This window comes from Staurois parvus, unplaced genomic scaffold, assembly GCF_062004578.1.
Source record: "Staurois parvus isolate SC_StPar_1 unplaced genomic scaffold, SC_StPar_1.0 ptg000719l, whole genome shotgun sequence".
In the NCBI taxonomy this organism is placed as follows: Eukaryota; Metazoa; Chordata; class Amphibia; order Anura; family Ranidae; genus Staurois; species Staurois parvus.
In genome coordinates this window covers 1,987,592-2,002,760 of record NW_028318515.1, presented here as the reverse complement: position 1 = coordinate 2,002,760, position 15,169 = coordinate 1,987,592, and the positions used below count along the sequence as shown (strand labels likewise).

The window sequence follows — 15,169 nt, the reverse complement described above, 5'->3', positions numbered from 1 at the left end:
AATCGCATTCAGCTCCTGAGTAACACCAGGCTTGTCACCGTCACACAGTCACAGTTCACACAGGAGCGGTGCAGGAAACCTCCCTGTACCGATCCCATGCTAGTGGGGAGTGGCAGAGAAGGGCGTGTGTGGGGATGTATACACTGGTGTCGGCTATCAGGCAGAGGATGGGGGGAGAAGCTCTGGATTCACAGCTGAAGGAGAGGAGAGAAAGACGGGCCGTTTGTCGGACGATAAACGAAAAATCGGTCGTTGCTGCCATGGATGCCATGGATTTTCCAGCATGACCGATAAAAAGAAATGAGAAGATCCGCGAAAAACGGCCGATGGCATTGCCCCACTAACGGCATGAATATCAGCCGATTTTTCGTTCGGATGAAAATTTGGCCGATAAACGACTCGTCTATGGCCTGCAATAGTCTGCACTGATCCCAGACTATGGCCTGCATTAGTCTGCACTGATCCCAGAGAGTGGGAGAGAAGGGCATGTGGGATGTATACCTGGGTGTCGGCCTTCAGTGGATGGAGACAAATGCTCCAGATTCTCATCCGTAGGAGAGTACAGAAAGCAGCACTGAGAAGAGAGAAAGCCACAGGGATATGAAAGCTCTGTGGTTTTCTTTCATCTCCTTGCAGGGATGACAGTACGGGCTAGATGACTTCTGGTTGGTTAGCACCGTGATGCTGCTGACCAATCAAAAGTCGTTTAACCTGTACTTTCATCCCTGCAAGGAGAGGAGAGAAAGCCATAGGGATTTCACCAGCACATTCTCTCCTCTCCTACAGCTAAGAATCTGGAGCATCTGCCTCCATCCTCTGATGGCCGACACCGAGGTATACATCTCCACATGCCCTTCTCTCACACTCTCTGCTCAGCATGGGATCAGTGCAGGGAGGTTTCCAGCACTGCTCCTGTGTGAACTCTGGCTGTGACAAATCTGGGTTCACACAGCAGCATTCTGTATTGATGCAAAACGCACCACAAAATATTGGTACTTGGTCAATCGTACCTGCCGATCAAAAAATGGTATCGGTGCACCCCTAAAAAAGATCTATTGTGTGTACATTTATAGACCTTAACATGGCTTAAAGGTTTGTAACAGAATCAGTAGATTCAAAATGATTGCTGTTATTAGATAGCCTGTCACTGATCTAGCCTGTTTTTGGATAGACTAGGGTGAGTCGGAACCTCTATGAATTTTTCATCACTCTCTGTGTTCCCATTTGCAGGATGTATCCTCCCTTTCTTAGTATCTAGAAGAACAGGAAGTGAAAAGAACCCCCCCATCTTTCTGAAACAAACAGAGCAGAACATGAGAAGACACATCCATAACAACAAATTTCTTATTATCGGACTGTATTAAAATGAAGTCAGGTTTTTAGCTTGTCCATACTGGAGAGAGTTTTACTTCCTGTTGCAGTGAAATGATTCAGACAGAACAGGAAAAGAGTTTTACCCATGCCCTGAACAAAAAACAAGATCACAACATTGCAACCATACTATTCTAGGTCCCTGGCTGTCTTTGGCTTTATTACACTCTGGGTTGCTGGCCCTGAACTAGTATGCCACCAGTGAAGTCAGAATAAAGTCAAAACATCTGATCTTCATAGGTGTTTTGAGTTAGTAACATAGAAAGCACAAAATCCAATTGATTACAATGGCAGCCATGCAACTGGTGGCCTCCGAATTTCTCTTAATATCTTTTAGTTTATCAGTGCTTATAGTATCTATCCCCACCTCATCTGTAGATCTTATTAGTCCCTTATTTTTTAGATAGTGTTGCATAAATTTGTATATTGTGCTCCTCCACCGTCTGACTTCCTATATGCACCTCCCATATGCATACAGTCATGGCCAAAAGTATTGACACCCCTGCATTTCTGTCAGATAATGCACTACTTCACCCAGTCCATTTTTGGGGTTGTGCATGGAATGTGTCAAATTTGGCTTTCTGTTTCTCCACTTTTTTGTGTCATACTAATACAAACAAAAGAAATAAATATGAGAATGCCTAAACATTTGTAATTGCAACAATTTTCTGGCAAAGTGGTGCATTATCTGACAGAAATGCAGGGGTGCCAATATTTTTGGCCATAGCTGTATAAATTATATAACTAACACTCCATATCTTGGATCCATACAATTTGAATTGCAAAGAGTGTTTTTACATCATGTATGGATAGCAGCCAGCAGTACAAAGCAGTCACACACATTGTAATAGAGAAGTGAATCTATGGGCGGGTAGCTTTGCTAGGTAAAGTGAGGACTGATTGGGCATTTGAAACATGCTTTCCTTCCTGAACATGCTAAGGAAGAACCATAAAGAGTGTACAATATTGCCGAGGCAGGGGACAGAAAAGAAGCCTCTCCTGTTTGTAAATAATCCACTCGGCTCTCGTGTTGGCTCTAAATGAATGCAACCATTTATTCCTTAATTTCCATATATGAAACAGTACCCCTTTTTGGAGGAAAGTCTGTCTGTATTAAGTTTTGTGGATTATTATTTTTTTAATACCAGATGGTGCATGTCTACAATAAATATTTTAATACTGTAGGTTCCATAAAATTAAAGCTGGATTCTGAAGCACTGGCTTTATGAAAACAGCCCCTCTCTATTTTGCAGGATTTATGTGCATAACCATGGATAGTTTTTTGGGCAGCGAAACAATACAGCTTAAGCAATTGTAAAGCCTCATCTTTGTAGCTAATACCTCAGGAAACTGAAGTGTGATATCCCAATACGCCATAATATGGAATCTGCTAGACATAATACAAGAGAAAAGGTGTCCTTAATAGAGAGGCTGTGAATGAAGACCAGCTCACACTAACCAATGAAAAAGGATCATCATGATGGGAATCAGATGAAGCTAAAAACTTCTGAAATGTTTTCTTTTTCCATATTTGCATCTCAGCCAAATGTATCAGCATATCTGAGGCTTCACAATACAGCTTGGAACTTTCTGTCCAGCTCTCAGTTGTTCCTCTAAGCTCTTTAGCAGTTTATTTTTTTGGAAATCTGAGTTTCATTTCAAAGGGTTTGAATGCCTAACAATATGGTGCACTGTTCTTTTTACTTTTAGCAGGAACAAAACCACTATTTTAAGTAGTGTGTATTTAGGGAAGGCATACAAAAATGTGAAGGGAAGGAGCATGCTAGGAATTAAGAGACATTATGAATGAGTATAGGGGTTTACTCATTCAATGGATAATTTTCTAAGTTAAGGAGATAGGTTTTCATTTTCATACCAACCAACAGGGGTCATCAGAAAATTCTATATTACAGCGTGAAATGTTTGTGCAACCATTTACTTGATTTGCTTTGTTGTAATGTCCAGTTCAGGAGACCTCACTTACAAAAAGATATTGATTACATAGATCGTGTCCAACGATGGGTAACAAAAATGGTGAAAGGTCTGGAGGAAAAAACATACCAATAGCAACTCCAGGAACTTAATGTGTATAATCTGGAGGAAAGAAGGAAAAGGGGAGACATGACTGAAAAGTGTTAATACATCAAGGGGTTGAATAAGGTTCAGGAGGGCAGTATATTCAATATCAAACCAAAATCAAGAACACGGGGACATGACCTCAAACTAAATGGAGGAAAGTTCAAAATCTTATAAAGTATTATTTTACTGAAAGGGTAGCTGGTGCTTGGAATAAACTTCCAGCAGAGGTAGTGAGCCATTGGGATAAACATAAATCTATACAAGAAAAGTTAATGGGAAAAATGTACAAAACAAAACAAAAAAAATACAAAACATGTATAAAAAAAACAAAACAAAAAAACCCCAAAACAAACATACAAAAAAAACACGGGCAGACTCAATTGACCCTCTGTCTTTTTTGTGACATCACTTTTCTAGGTTTTTATGTTTCTATGTCATTATACAGTGTAACATCTTTTTGCTTGGTGATATAATTTATTGTCTTAGGGTGATGTAGAACAACTTCTAAAAAATATTTATTTTTACTTACAGACAAGATTCTATTCTCTAGGCTATCATGCATGTGCTTTTTTCTACTACAATAGTTAGTTTTAGCCACCCAACTGTCATCTTTCATTCTTGTTACCTCTCATAGGGTGTTCAGTCTTAGATGTTGGTACCACCAATCATTTTTATATAGTGTATGTGCATACAGTATAAAAATACATATATACACACATTTGAATAGTTTAAAAATAAGATAATTCCGGAAGCTTTAAACTCTATTCTTTGTTCTTCAGCAGTGAAAAACTCTCATAATTCTCCATATTGTAGAAGAATGTGTTTTGGGGTGTAATTGTAAGTATGCCTATGCAACGAGTGAGAAATTACTTGTTAAAATGACAACTTTTTTCATTTGTAAATTTTATTTATTTTCTTCATTTTCCAAAAAATTGCATAAAAAAATTACAACCTCTCCATTTCTCTTACTAAATACCATGTGGTGACTACTTTCCAAAAATGGGTAATGTTGGGGGTGTTTATAATATCCTTTATGTTGGGGCCCCCTGGGAATGGAATAGGTAGTCAGAACATCAGGACCAGGGGCGGACTGACCATTTGGAAACTCGGGCACTGCCCGAGGGACCGGGGTCTGTAGGGGGCCCCATGAGATGCCCCTGGTACCTTTTTCATAGGCTTTTATGAATTTGGGCAAGGACACAGGGGCCCCATGATCCCCTATTGCCCGGGTGCCCCATGAGCTGTCAGTCCGCCCCTGATCAGGACTGATGAATTTCAAACATGAGCAGCACCTGTAAGAGCTCATTCACACTAGAGCAATGACTGACATTATTCAACACTGGAAAATTGTGAGTCACCACTAGGGCACATAGGCACATGTTCTCAATGCAATGCAGTCCAGAGGTGTGGAAAAATGCAGACATGCTGCTGTGGGGTGGCATAAATGAAGTGTCACTTTATGCATTTCAAGCACAGCTGCCAAAAAAAGTCACTGTCAGATGTAGTGGTAAAATGTGCATCACACTGCCCCCTGCTGCACATCACTGTACCTCAAAACACTCAGTTGCCCACACACTAAACTGCTCGAGTTTAGAGTGCTAGTGTGTGGGCAAGTGTTAATGAAGCCCTAAGAGACCAGCACTGATGGTGTAGCACAGGCTAATACAATAAATTGCTGCATCCCAGACAACCCTATGGATGTGAGATATGAAAAATTAGATGTAACCAAGCTGGACCAGTGTAATTAAAAAAAAATAATATTTTGTCGAGTTCAGCTTTAAGGTGGAGCTAAAGATGAAAAATAATTGTAAACAAGTAGGCTTCTGCAATAAAATACACTTACCTGCTTGTTCACAATCGCCCATAAAATGTACACAGATATGCACATTCCAGCACAGGGGCGGACTGACCATTTGGAAACTCAGGCACTGCCCGAGGGCCCAGGGTCAGTAGGGGGCCCCATGAGATGCCCCTGGTACCTTTTTCATAGGCTTTTTTGAGTTTGGGCAAGGACACAGGGGCCCCATGATCCCCTATTGCCCGGGGGCCCCATGAGTTGTCAGTCCGCCCCTGTTCCAGCAGTGTGCCAAGACGACTGCACTCCTGCACACATGCAGGATAGACATTATCTGACACTGGACAATCGAGATAGCTGAAGACCAGTACCTAGAAGAGCCTGGGAATAAGATGCCAGTGCCAGAGAGGGACGTCGTGGGCATTGGGCCTATTTTTGTCTTTAGTTCCACTTTTAGTTAGACCTCTGAGCTGTAATTAAGTATCTGTATGAAAAAGGGTAGTGGCAGTATTAGAGAAGGAAGTCTATTCATATAGGTCTTTAAAAAGACAGGCAGCAGAAATCAAACATGGGACAGATAATTACATTTAGAAAAAGCATCTGGCAGCAAGCATAGCTCTGCTCTTTAAACTATAAAGCTCCTGACTAGAGCAAAACCTGATCAACAAATGATCAAATGACCCAGAACTGAATGAAATAGTGGCAAAACAGCTGTCAAAACAAAGGGAACGTGCTGGCCTACACACTCCAGTGAAGAAGAAAATGCAAAAGTGATGGCAACCATTTTCTGGGTGACAGGTGTGGTAATGAAGGATTACAGTGCAAGGAGCCAAATAATTACCAGAACACACTATGCTAGTTTAATAGAGAACACTGACAGAAGCAAATGGATACTTTATTTCAAGGAGTATTAACCAATAGCATGTTTAATCAATATAACAACACTTCTAGTTGGCAGTTTCATGGCTGTTATCCATGAATGTGGGTTTTAACTGCTTCAGCAACTTCATACACACCTGATCTTGCCCCATTGCACTGCCATCTACTCCCTAATCCAAAAAGGAACTTGTCTGTTGTGCATTCTTTGACAGATGAAGACAATATTGTTGCTGTAGGAGCCCATTTTGATACCCTTGATGTATCATTTCATTTGGAGGCAGTGATAGACTTGGACATAAAAAAGTGTGAACCTTCACAGGGACTTTTTCCAACATTATATTTTTCATTAGAAGCCTAAATCTTTTGGGGCAAAGTGTGTGTGTGTGTCTAAAATGAAGCAAGTCATGAGATAATTTCACCATTCCACACACCTTCAACTGCCCTGACACCTAATCTGCTATGTAAAGCTGTCAAACACCTAGTTGCAGCTCTAGGCTCTGATAAACCTTTGCCATGGAACATGACCTTGTCGGGGGTTCACATGCTTGCTGTGAGCAGCCTAGATGTAGCGCCCTCTAGCTTAGCCAGAGAGAGTTTGTTGTTTTATTTTTTTAGGCAGAGGTTGAGTAGCAGCCCAGGATGAGTCAGCCTGGGAGTGAGGTAGAGAGGTTGTCCCAGGACAGGCTAGGGAGGTTCTGAAGCTCAGGGCTTCTGGAGCTTCTGAGAGCCTTCTGGAGGAGGGAAGGAGGAGGGGAGGAAGCTTGCATCTGCATACTTGAGGGACCTTGGCCAATCCCCTCTGACATCAAGCACTGCACTGCATTAAAGACTGTAGAATGTAAGGCCCCCTTTCACACCTGAGCAATTTTCAGCTAAAAAGCCAGAGTGTCTCCAGTGCAGTTACAGAGGGGAAGCCTCCCAATCAGGGTTACAAACAGCAATTAAACACTTTTCTTCTTTTTTTTTTAATTCTTTATTTTGAAGAAATAGTATAACAACTTTTACAAGAAAATAACATTTTAACGGAATGCAGATAAACTTGGCCCAGCACTACGCACATAGTGACACTTCAGACCTATATAAAGAAATATCTAAAACATATGATACATTCAGTACATAGAAAGCTTAACCATTCTAACCACATCCCTAGAACATTATTTCTTCTTTTGTTTTGTACATTTACCGAAAAGCAATAAAGAAGACAAAATAACATTCAGCCCCAGTAAAATAGAAAGAAAGAAGGATTGGATAACCAACATAAGGTTCAGAAGAAGGGCAGAAGATAAAAAAAAGGAGGGGGAGGGTTGGGCTGGGAGGAGACCTCTGCCTATCCTCCTGGTTACCCACTCTGGTGATCCCATAGGGCTAACGGGCAATGTGAAAAGTTACACTTCTACCTCAGTCAGCTCATGTTTGGGAAGCCAACACGGTTTGATCGTTATAGAAAAAATAGGGTGCCCAAGTTTTCCAGTATTTTCCTTGAGCATCATGGTCATGTTCTCTATTTCCTGAATTTCATTAATTCGAGCAAGCCAGTGTGTTTTTGTAGGGGGTAATTGATTTTTCCACAGTGCCTGGATGCATGTTTTCCCCGCGTTGAGGAGATGTTTTAAGAGAGAGTGCTTGTAACGTTTGTTTGACAGAGGTGTGTCGTGAAGGAGAAAGGCTGCAGGATTCCCTCCTAGGGATATGCCCATTTGTGTGTGTAGTGTATGTTCCACCATAGTCCAGAATCTCGCAGTTTGGGACACTTCCAAAAAATGTGAAGTAAAGACCCTACAGACTTCTTGCACCGCCAACAGAGATTTGAGACCTGGGGGAACATACAATGAAGTACCTCTGGCGTCCTGCACCATCTAGTGAGAAGTTTGTATACCCCCTCCTGGTATCTACTGGCCAGGGAGGCCTTGTGGGCAAAGAGTATGATTCTGTCTTTATGCTTTTGAGAAAAAGTAATATTCAGGTCCCTTTCCCAGCGCTGTAAAAATGGGAGTTCAGATGGAGTGTCAGATGCTATCAAGGAGGTATAAAAGTGAGAGAGCGAGTGACGTAGGGGTTCACCAGTCATGCATATATTCTCAAATGGGGACAGCTCCCTTAAGTTAAAGACTCATTTGGTAAAGCGTGCAATAATGCCCCCAGTTGTGCTCTCTGAAGAAAGTCCAGACTTGAAGAGAAGGCCTGTTTTAACTCCTGGGTCGTCATAAGATGACCATTCCTGGAGAAATGAACTATGCGGAACAGTCCACTCCTAGAGTGTGCCATGAAATGGGGCTCCTGAAGTCCTGGCAGGAATCCCACTGCCCCTATAATGGGCATTAAGGGGCTTGGATGCAGGGAGATATTTGTGGCTTTAAAAATGGTCTTGGACACTCGTAGTGTTGCTCCTAACAAGGGGCGCTGTCTTATTGGTAATGGCAGAGAGGACCATGGGTGCCAAGGAAGGCCTGCCAGGGGCAGGTTGACTGTGGTTTGTTCTAGATGTACCCACAATTTTGCATTGTGTGTAACACACCAGTCAACCACTCTAGCGAAATGAGCTGCTTCATGATACTTCACAGGGTCTGGGAATTCCGATCCTCCCCTAGCTTTGAGCAAGGAGAGAATATTCCTCCGGAGACATGCTTGTTTTCCTGCCCAAACAAATTTCAGGAAGGCAGACCTCAACCTTGGCAAGAAACGGGGCAGTAGTCGCACCGGGAGGGCTTGAAGCAGATAGTTAAGCCTCGGCATGATGTTCAACTTTAAGATATTAATGCACCTGAACCAGGTGAAGACCTCTCTGTCCCAAAGTAGCAGATCTGACTTGATGGTCCTAACTAAAGGGCAAAGTTAAGTTCAAATGTTCGTTGTAGATTCCAAGGAATATTTGTCCAAGGTATCTAATTTGAGAAGAAGTCCACTTAAAATGGAACTGGGATGCAATTTGTTGCTGCAAGCAGTGGTCTATAGAAATACCCATGGCCTCTGATTTGGAATACTTTATCTTAAAGTTTGAAAGAGATTTGTAGCGTCGGAGTTCTTGCATCATGGATGGTAAAGAGGTGACTGGTACCGTCAAAAAGAAGATTAAGTCGTCTGCATACACGGCCATTTTGTGTTCCTTGCCCTTGGCTGTGATACCCTTAATATGTGGACAATCCCTGATCTTCCTCAAGAAAGGTTCCATCATGAGTACAAAGATTAGGGGTGAAAAAGGGCATCCCTGCTGAGTTCCATTGTGAATAGGGAATGCATTAGAGAGCACCTCATTACCCTTACCCATGCTGACGGGGTGTAATAGAGTACAGAAATCCACTTCAGCATTCCCTTCCCCATTCCAATATGTTCCATAGTTGCCCTCGAAAACGGCCATGAGTCCCTGCCAAATGCCTTCTCTGCATCAACAGAAGAGCACTAAGGGAACATGTGTTGAAAGAGAATAGTGTACAGCCGCTAGGACACATTGTGTATTGTATCAGCACTCTTATTGTAAAGCCCGATTGTTTGGGGTGTATCAATGAAGGAAGTGTGTGCGATAGCCTAGATGCCAAAATTTTCGTGAATATTTTGAGGTCTACATTGAGTAGGGGAATGGGGTGGTAACTGGAGCAGAGAGCCGGGTCCTTCCCCTCTTTATGTATCATCGTAATATGGACCTGTAAAGAGGTCTCTTGGATCTCTTGACCTTCCCTGAGGGAGTTGAATGCCGCTGTAAATTTAGGGGCCAATTCCCCTGCATATTGCTTGTAATAAATCAGTGTGTACCCATCAAGTCCAGGGGCCTTACCAAGTTTCATGGATGCTAGCGCGCCTAAACATTAATCAGTAGATAATGGGGTTTCCAAACTCGAAATGGCTTCCTCCGACAGGGTGGGCATCTTCGAGGCTTGTAGGTATTCTCGAGCTGTCACCTGTCTGTCCTGTTGGGAGAGTGGTAAGAAGCCATTCGCCAGATTATATAGGGAGGTACAGTATTCCTGAAATGCCTGGGTAATCTCTGATGAGGAGAGCATGGTGTTTCCAGTGGATTTTAGATTTGAAATATATGTTTTTGCTCTGGCGGATCTAAGGGCATTAGCTAGGAGTCTACTATAGAATATTAAAGATGCTCGTTACCGTAGTTCTCAGGTCAGCTCCGGTAATGTATTAGACAAAGTTAGCAGCTGACTAGAGCAAACTGCAAAAAAAGAACAGTATTTTGAATCCTATACAGAGTAATCAAAAAACATCAATAGTAGATGCAAATCATTTCTTTATTATGATCACTAAGATTTTCTGAAAGGGTGGGCATATGACATGGTGAATACACAGTCAATCAAAAAAATAAAAACAGTGAGTTAAAAACAAGAACAAAAGAACGTCCTGCGTATATACTTCTATCTTCACCATTTTGATTCCTTGCTGATTTCCAATAATGACATGACTTTAAGAGGATACATCTTTTCACTTCATAAGTGTGGTCATCCGTACTGGATATAGAAGTAGCAACAACAGCTCCGGTAGTGGCCTCTGGATTGCCCTGAGCCTGACATTATTCCATCTGCTCCTGTTTTCCGTATCTTCCTGTTGCAGCTGCAGGGCAAGCAGGAGCAGGTGTTGGCGGTGTAGTAGGTTTTCCACAGCAGAGATATGGGAGACAGTGCTCTCCTGTTGGGTCTCCAAGGTGGGTCTCTAAGGTCGTCAGCCTCTGTTCTTAAACACTTTCCTAGTAAAAAGTATAAGAAGGATTAGAAAATCTGTCAGTTTTTTATTGTCAATTGTATCACAGCTGGGTAGACAGTGGTCACTGCGACAGGAAGATAGCTGGAATCTCTCCAACAAGGACATAGATAGCAACAAAAACAGACAGAGATTTTTCATATTCCCACTATTTACAATATATATATTTATTTATTTATTTATTTATTTATTTTTAACTAGTAAATATGAAAAATTATGTAGTCTCCTGTCCAGCAAGATGGAGGTCTAGGCATTTTCTTACACATTTTCCTTTGTCTCCTTACCTTGAGTTATAAAAAAAGCACATGGTTTACATAGCTCAATAGCACAAACTCAAAATGTAGCAACACAAGCAAAAAAGTTGTCAGTGCACTCATAGTCCACTGACACTTCCTCTAGGTCTAAATAAAAGCCTGTACAGAGGTACAGACAGAGAGTTGAAGGAAGAGTCTGCAGGAGCCTGATATTGCACCCGTGATCCACTGATCAGGCTCTTCGGGGTAAAAATAATAAATGTGTTGCTCCTGTGCCCACTCTCCTCAGACCCCCACCCCACCCTTGCCACTGTGTTGTCAGCTGGAGGAGCGCTGTTTACAAAGCAGCTGTGCGAGTGGATGGCTGGGCTGTTTCTCCACCCCTCCTCCCGGCAGCCGCTGCATTGGGCCCCAGTGGGAATGTGTGTGGTCTCCCACACAACAGTGTTTGAGCCAGTCAACAGTAGCAAAGAGGACGAGCTGTGCAGCTGCTGAGGATCATGGGATATGCACTTCTTACAACGGAGGCTAGGAAGCTGTGGCTTCAATACCCAGATTCCTAGCACACAGGAGGAAAAGAGAACAGCTCAGGGGAGTCTAGTAGAGAGAGCCAGAGAATACAGACTTTGTGTTTGTGTCTGTATGCTACACCAGAGAAAAGACAGAACTGCTGCGGAGAGCTTAGGCTGAAACTAAGTCACGGTTAGTGCCTATGTGTGGTTACCAGAGTTGGCAGACATTGGATCCATGTGTATCTATGCCAGGGAGAGACTGAGCCCTTTTGAGCACCCAGGCAGATGAGAGACTGAGCCACAGAGAGTTACTGTGTCTTGGGATCTGGGCTGGGGAGACCTGTTGGATTGTGTGCCCACATCAAGGAGGATCTAATCATGAGTTTTCTGGGACAGCTGACCGCCAAGAGTATTGGACCAGATCTGTTGCAAAGCAGGAGTGGTGAAAAGAATTACCAAGCTTAATCCCTTACTGACTACTGTTAACATCGAAGGAGACTACTTCCTACTTAACAGTCCTTCAGCCTTCCATTGAGTACAGTGATAAAGGGACAGCTTTACCTTACAGAAGGTCCCAAATAACAGCCATCTTAGTATTGCTAAATAGGTGCCAGGTACTTTATAGCCATCTCCATGGCTACCCCTTGTCAGGAACAAATTAGGACCGTATGTGTTAAGTGCACTTGACGACATTTCTTTGGGTTATTTAATTTCGTTATATTACACACTGTTTATACCAGCTGACATTTGGTTAAACTGTATTGCAGTTAGTTAATTGCCATTTTATATGCCAATGTTCACTTTAACCAGTACACCATCTCTAAACATGTCTAAAAAAGCAGGGCTCTCATAAAGTCCTAAATGAATGTCCCATGCAAGAAGATGACAAAGGGCAGCCAGGCACTTGGGCAGCTTTTATAAGAGTGGAGAAGCTCTATAAACCCAAATAACAAAATAAACGTGCCTCTAAGTGTAGCAGCAAAGGTTTATTATAAGCAAAAAGGATTAAAAACACTTACAAAGATGCTTGTATAAAAGGCTCATCTAAAAGAGTAGACTGCTCAATGTGTCCAGTATCCGCAGCTTCAGCTGGATCCCCGATCCTACATGCCGTCCTGCAGCATCAGTTGGTTTGACAAAGGAGCACAGGTGCATGCTCCGAAATGCGTCCCCGGCCCCTACCATATGATGTCATTTGTTCCCATTTGCGCTCCCCATTGGTTCCAGAAGCCGGGCAGCCATCTTGCTGCTGATCAAGTCCCAATGCTGCAGGACATCAGGGAGGATCGGGAACCCTGCTGAAGCGACGGACGCTGGACACACAGAATGGTCTACTCTTTTAGATGAGCCTTTATATAAGCATCTTTTTAACTGTTTTAAATCATTTTTGCTTATAACAAACATTTGCTGCTGCACTTAGAGGCGCTTTCTTTTTGCTATTTGGTTTATAAAATATGTTCAATTGCCTGTTTACTGATTCATGCATTGTCTAACTTGTCTTGCTATATTATATCTAATAATCTACAACCAGGTTTCTTGAGGCCTGTTTTCTGTGTATTATTATAGAATGATAGCATACTAACTTTTAAGTTGCACAGGTATGTAAGTGCAGACCAAGCAGCTTAAAAAGTCATGGCTGAACAGAGAACCCATCATACTAAGCAGCATCTGCTACAAAAGTAATTTTTTTTCTAAACTCTATGTCTGTTTATTATTTTTTCCCCAAAGCTGAACTTATTCTTTAAGGCTTTCCTCGCTGCCTTTCTAAAATAGTGACTGGTGATTGCTCATTAGCATTACAAATACATTTCCACCACCTGCTCTACAGACTCATTGGAGGGGATGTACTAAATCTGGTGCACTTAGAAATTGATGCAGCTGTGCATGATAGCCAATCAACTTCTAACTTCAGGTTGTTCAATTAAGCTTTGATAATAAAGCCTGGAAGCTGATTGGTTTCTATGCAGAGCTACACCAGATTTTGCATGCTCCAGTTTTAGTAAATCCTGTCTATTTTGTCATTTGGATAGGAGTGCTTCCTTATTTTACCTGACCAAAACTTCTGAAGTCAGTGAACGTAGAAATGTTCCTTTTCAATGCACTGACTGAAAGTGGAGCTGTACTGTGTACTCGGTAAGGGAATACTACCACTGATTTCTACTGCAAGAAGCAGGGAAAGAATAGAGAGCCTGGTAATCTACACTGAAGCAACACTTCTGCCTGACTGCTAATTTATGTTTTATCAATAACTACATAACTCAAGCCAAATCTATAACACTTCAAAACAGTAGGGCTTTATTTGCCTTCAAGTAGAAGAAATGAGCTTTGGCATTGTGTAGATGGGGAGATTGTGTTCCCGCTGCCAAGTACACATTCTTTCTAATTCAAGAAATACCAATAGGAATCAAATAGTGGTGTCTATTGTGGGTGCACAACTGAGAACTCTCTGGCACTACTTCTGGAGAAGCTGAGCTGAATCAATTAACACAGAGGCTGCTTTATTAGTCATCAATGGGATTGTACATAATAAGCCATTTTTAGAGGGGACACTATATTTTTATGGTTTCTGGGTGGTAGGAACTTCTCAGCCCTGAAATGTTGGATTTTGGCACAGATATAAAGCTGTGATTAATGTAAACTATCATTTTCATGCAAAGAAAGGTATGTACATAAACTGAGTGGAGAGGTGCCTGCTAGACATTGCTGCAAGCCAGCATTATTGCTGCAGTGTGTTATATGTATGCCTATGTTTTAATGAGATTTACCATTTTATTTAGTCATTTATAAGATATTTCATCCACTGCATCAAATTATACAACTACTTTGTTACTACATCTTCAGTGTATGTCTTGCATTATTATAAACTGTTCAAAAAAATTAAAGGAACACTTTGAAAACACATCAGATCTCAATGGGAAAAAATATCATGCTGGATAGCTAAACTGATATGGACTGGGTAATGTGCTAGGAACATTTGATAGAAATGAAAATTATCAACCTACAGAGGACTGAATACAAAGACACCCGAAAATCAAAGTGAAAAAATGATGCACAAGGCTAGTCCATTTTGCTGAAATGTCATTGCAGCAACTCAAAATGGTACTCAGTAGTTTGTATGGCTTCCACGTGCTTGTATGTATGCTTGACAACATCAGGGCATGCTCCTAATGAGATGACGCATGGTGTCCTGGGGTATTTCCTCCAAGATCTGAACCAGGGCATCACTGAGCTCCTGGACAGTCTGAGGTGCAACCTGGCAGTGACAGATGGACCAAAACATTATATTCCAGAGGTGTTCTATTGGATTTAGGTCAGGCGAGCGTGGGGGCCATTCAGTGGTATCAATTCCTTCATCCTCCAGGAACTGCCTGCATACTCTCGCCACATGAGGCCGGGCATTGTCGTGCACCAGGAGGAACCCAGGACCCACTGCACCAGCGTAGGGTCTGACACTGGGTCCAAGGATTTCACCCCAATACCTAATGGCAGTCAGGGTGCCATTGTCTAGCCTGTAGAGGTCTGTGCATCCCTCCATGAATATGCCTCCCCAGACCATCGCTGACCTACCACCAAAATGG

The 15,169-nt window shown here is 42.2% G+C and overlaps 1 long non-coding RNA gene across 1 annotated transcript in view; it reads right to left on the bottom strand.

Annotated features, from left to right (window-relative positions):
• Nucleotides 1–10,340: 10,340 nt before the first annotated feature.
• Nucleotides 10,341–15,169, bottom strand: part of LOC149445535 (uncharacterized) — a 116,587-nt gene continuing 111,758 nt past the window's right edge. Inside the window, exon 2 of the long non-coding RNA XR_016306392.1 lies at nt 10,341–10,811. This is a non-coding gene — a long non-coding RNA (uncharacterized LOC149445535). The remainder of the gene's footprint in view (nt 10,812–15,169) is intronic.